We start from the raw sequence: 5,853 nt of genomic DNA, 5'->3' as shown, positions 1-5,853 counted from the left end.
ACATGTGTACTAAAGAGACTATTCCAGCACTGATCAATCACTACCAACATTAACCTTTCAGAAAGACAGTACTTAGCTAAATAAGCATGCATACTGTACTAAACAATTCGTCTGTTGAGAATGAGAAGGGCGTTAAGTGGTCTTGAACACTGTGGGTTTTGTGGTAACTTTTAACGCCCTTATCAATCTCAACAGACGAATTAATGAACATGCAGACAACAGCAACTACAAGTTGTATATGAAATGAGACCCGCTACAACAAAAAGGTCCTAAAGTCGCGCATGGTCGAAGCCGTGAAAATCGAGTTTGAAGTCAGAGCATTAAAATTGGTCAAAACTTACGATTTTCTGATTTTGATATATTATTGGAGTCTATCATCTGTCGAAATTTTGAAGCAAAATGATCAAAGGAAAGATAAAAAAATAGCGTTTTTCTGAGCCACGTTTTTTGGCGTTTCAACGAAGCAGAAACTGGTTCGAAAATTTGGATTGAGCGCCACAGATAGGTTCCGCCCCTAACAACGACCAGAGTGATCTCATTGGTCAGGTTGGTGCGCTATGATCAGCCACTTCTCACATCCTGGTAACTGATTGGTTGGTGAGGAGATCGCCGACGCTGATGTGCTTGAATGAACTCTTCGGGGGTTGCTAGGGTTTACCTTCTATTGTCCAGAGGTGAAAACTGACTTGCGTGTCCCTTGATCGCGATTGCGTCGAAAGGAAGACTTTTAGGGCACTTTTCTTGAAACAGTGATTTTCCAGACGTCTCGACATGCTCTCTTTTAAACGTCGATATCTCCGCAGCCGATTATCTTTTATAAAATGTGTTATATATCAATTTAAAGCAGAAAGATTAGGGGATTATATCATGCAATTTTCAAATAATCGACCTCGCCCGACTTTAGGATCATCTTGTGTAGCGGGTCACAAATGATGTCAGCTTTGAAGTATTGAAGTATTGAAGTATTGAACTTCCCTTTTTTAGTCATCTTCTCCTTTTCCATTAATCTTCTAATGAGGTTGCCCACTTGAGAATTTCACATTTAATGTTGACTCACAATCACGTAATGTAGCACATTAAATTTTCTACCTACACCTCCCGTTTTATTTCATCTTCTTATTTCCTGCTAAAGGCTTTAGTATTAGGTTGTCAACTTAAAAATGTAAGTTTAATTTCGACTCACAAACACAAAGCACATGCAATTTTCTAACCTCTTGTCTTGTGAAGAGCACTTTAACCCCATTTTGAGGCAGTCCAGGCATTTTCCGTGAGGCCTTGGTAACATAGTACAAAGTGTCTGTTGAGGCTGTGTGAGTCAAAAAATGTCAAAAACAAAGAAAAACACTTAGGGCCCTATCATTGAATATATTATCAATGTTAATCTTGCCCTGACATAACAATGTAAATGACAGCAATTTTCTAGCAGATAATTTCATTATTTAATCAGCATCTTTTCTTCTTCCTTTTACAGATTCTAATTCTTCGATCTTCATCTTCTCCTTTCTGTCTGGTAAAGCCCACCTCTCGCTTAAAATGTATGTTAATTATAGATCCAATTTTGAATGGGGGTTGGACAACCCGACCACGGGATAAGTCGTCCCGGTCGAGCTGTCCAGGGGTAGGGACGAGTTGTCCAGGGACGACTTATCCCGCGGTCAAGTTGTCCAGGAACCTTTTGAATATATCAAAGCAAAGACCAAAGTTCTTTCTGTATCCTTGTAACATTAAGTTCTGATTCCTTGTCTTACAGTCCACACATACCGAACTATGGCCAACAATGCAGACTTGTAATTATGAACAATTAGCAATTAGGCATCTGCAATGATGGATTAAATTTAGGTAAATTATTCAAGACAAGAATCATGAGAATACAAAGAACTTGTAACGTTAATACAACTTAGCAGGTATAAAGTTTAGATCTAAAAGTTTACTTTAAATTACTGAGTGAGGTAGGCCTACACTGCCAGTGACACTGCACTGGGTTTCTAACATTACTGTCTAACGACACGTTAGTAAGTTAGTCTAACGGTTAGACCTAGACCCGGCTTAACTATACACAGCCCAGTTGCCGCTGTACATACGTAGCGCGACAGGGCTGTACCAGCGAAGCTCCAAACACGAAGAGGGTCCAACAATCGCATGCGATCGGATTGAATTTTGATACTTTAGATCATTTTTTTGTCACTTCAAACTCATCTGACGAACAAAATGATAATGAGACTTCATATCTATGCTATGAATATTGAAATTTAGATTTAATAACTTACCTAAAATGATGGTTATATGCAGCATGTGTGAACGGTTCACGAACGGTACATCGTCTTTCAGTTTCACGCCAGGTCACATGATCTGAATGCCCTTTCAGAAGGTCGCGCTGTCGACCGTGCTGCTACACCAACACTCAAGCAGCGCATCGCATGCACGCAAAAGATTTCCGCAGAGATCAAGGCGCCATTTTGAATTCTGCAACGATGAACCCCGACGGTGATAGGGAATCCGCCAGAAAGTATCATTTTTTGGTTCCACGGACTTATCACGAGGGCTCTCAATGGACTTACGAACCTTCTGTAATACAAGCATGCACTTAGGGTGAGTAACGTTTGGTAACGTGTACATTGTTTATAAAGAACGTATAAATTTTCATAAGTTTTGTAGTTGTGTTGTGGTTCCCCACTTTGAAGGTGCCCGCTCGCTGGTCAGACACTGTATTCGCGTAGCGTATTAACAGCGTCTGGTCGGGCTAGACCCGGCTCGTCTCTGCTGAGTGCTGCACCCCATCTACCTCTAAAAGCTGCATGAAGTTAGCTGGACAGTAAGTGCTGGTGGTCACCAGCGGTAATTTAACACTCTCAACAGGTAAATTAATAGACTTCTAGAACAAGTGGTAGTGCAGTGCACTACAGTTGACAGTGCAATATTAGTGGACAGCTTTCCTGTCATATAACAAACAAATTTATACATACATGGGACTATTGTAACAGTGCGTTCAAGATTTACTCGACTCACCATCATACGTAAATTTCCGCGCATATTGCCGGAGTGTGCTCATCTTGTTTTTCTTCCTTTGTTCAGGGAGGCAAGCAAGTGAGGGTGGCTCTTTTCTGTCATTTTTCAGGAAATATAGAACGCACTCCAATGCTATTTGTTGTCTCCTTCGACTTCGTCCAGTCTTGGAGATCTCGTTCGTCGTCTGGCTCAGATCGATCTGATCAAATTCGCTCGCCATGATGATTTGGAAGGGAGAACGTCAACTGGCTGCAGCGCTGGTGACGATGCGATGTGAATTGCGACTTGGCGCGAGCTGGCTGATAGCGACATCGGGATCTAATCGCACCAGATCGCCGCGATGTAGCCCGATATGTTTCGATGTCCATGCGATCTCTTCACAATTTCATTGCGACTTCCCCTGGGAAATGATTGTCCCCATACTAGTAAATGTGGATAATGCTACTAAATACGCATGCGTCTTAGTTGAGAAATACCTCCAGGAATTGACATGTACTCTTTGGATTCTGTTTGTTTGTTTTGGTTGTTTTTTTTTTTAATGTTTACTTGTTTGAGGGATTTCTGTTATGTAATTCAAACAATTTGTTTTGCTTTCTTGTCTTTTTCTTTCAAATACTGAATTTTCAAATATTTTGTTAGTATTCATTGATCTCTTGATGTATGTTTCGAAATGCAATTTGTGTGGAAACTAAAAAATGAAACAAAATGAAATGACATGATATGAAATACTTCCCCTGATATATTCTGAAAAAAAAAAATCACCCTGAAGTACAATAATTTTATGTCAATGTCTCAATCGCACTAACAGGCCCCTAGACACTGTTGTCAACATTGCTGTTACAGCAAAATTTAATTTGCCGGCAACATAATAGAAGTGTTTATTTGTTCTCCTATGACTGAATTTGAGAGGGTTTTTTTTTTTTCTATCTCCCCAATGTTAGTTTTCTTGTCCTCAGTTCGGTCCTAAGTTGTATCCGTGCTCCATAGCTATTGTTCTTCACACAAGGTTTCCACCGGAAGTCAATTACATTTAGGCCTATTGGTTCAATTATTAGTACATGTATTTCTTTGAGACTTTTAATCATATAGGCCTATAATTGAACATGTTCTATACAATGTTTGGAATATTTTATTGTGCATCCAAGCTGGATATCATGCATTATTTTATTATTTGCAGGTGTCTTTTTTTTCATTGAAGAATATGAAAATAAACTGAATTGAAATGAGTTTTATTTATGATCCATGTTCTTATTCCTTACAAATGTCTCTTTTTTTCAATCCATTCATGTGGCATTGCACATCAGCAACTCTTCTCTATAATATTCCCTGTAAAATTTCGATCCCTTTTACCCAACGAACTGTTGGTAATCGTGGTGATGTCCAGTAGAACCCGTGGACAAAGACGACATAAAATTAAAAAACAAACAAACACACGCCTGAAGTGCGATGGACGGTCCGTCACGCGATCGAGGCCGATCTGAATGTGCTCACTGCGTGAATACAATTAGCTACAATTTTTTTGCAAAGTTAATGAAAATAAGCTCTGTAGTTATTCCTCAATTTTACTGGGCGAGCCTGGTCACTTATCTGGCATATTGATTTATAAAGAGTTCCTTGCAGAAGATACCAACTGTAAACTATAAAAGATTGATCGATTCATTTGTCGGAATTGCACGGAAAAGTGATAAAAGCTGTCTTCTTAAGGAGGGCACCTTGTCAAGCACAATGTAATTTCACGACATGCAGCTCCGGCGTTGAAACTTGCGCATACTTTCTGGGCGGGATCTACTTTTGTTTCATAATCTTTATCATAAGGTGAAGTTTCATTTCATTAATGAATAGATAGGCCAAATATATCCTATGCACATTCGCATTATGTTAGCGTTCAAAATATTGAAATCCTCAGATTGCTCGGAAAGAATGGTTGTATCAAACACCAAGATCAACGGCACAAAAGAAACCCTGAGGAATTCATGTAAGCATCTTTAGGAAATGAATTGACAGCTTTTTGAATACTGACACTTATACAGCCAGTTGGAACTCCATTCTTGTAGGTCCATGTGTGCACCGCAGACGTGTGCATGGTAAGCAAAAAATATAATAATGATAATAATAGTAATAGTAGTAGTAGTAATGATAATAATAATAATAATAATAATAATGACAATAATAATAATAATAATAATAATAATAATAATAATAATAATAATAATAATAATAATAATAATAATAATAATAATAATAAATGAAATAAGATTAAAAGAAAGGAAATTAAAAAGGAAGAAGTTAAGTAACAAAAATTATAAGGTTATAAAAGATGTATCTTTGAAAGAATCTTCCAATATCTTTCCAAGCACCTGGCTTCTTGCACTTTGTTCATTTACAGTACATTGGCATTACATGTATGTATAGGACATATAATATTATGTTTGTCGTTCCTTGCTCGTTTGTTCATTATGTTCCAAGTTCCAAGATGCTATGCTGTAACATAACTTTCCTTTTCAGTCTTATTCTATTATGATAGCTCCATGAGTACAGAATGAACGCTTCGTGAGTCCACAATAATATTATAATCAATTTGCTATAGTATCATTATTAAGGAAGAATAGCAGTGCATAAACCATTGATGGGGCTGCCCTGTGTAAAGAATACTGAATAAATAGTAAATAAGTAAATAAATGAATAAAATACTAGTAGGCCTACGGTAACTAGTAGCAGAGATGCAGTGCCTATCGAAGAGATTATCTCCTCACCTGCCACCAACTTGTGTAGAAAATGTGAAGTGCGCCATCTATAGCTGTTTACTGCATGTCCAGATCCGCGACTGCTCCTTTGAAGTACCGCGAG

Source organism: Diadema setosum, chromosome 15 (assembly GCF_964275005.1).
Source record: "Diadema setosum chromosome 15, eeDiaSeto1, whole genome shotgun sequence".
Lineage (NCBI taxonomy): Eukaryota > Metazoa > Echinodermata > Echinoidea > Diadematoida > Diadematidae > Diadema > Diadema setosum.
The sequence above is the reverse complement of the archived record's forward strand: the minus strand, read 5'-3'. Positions refer to the sequence as shown.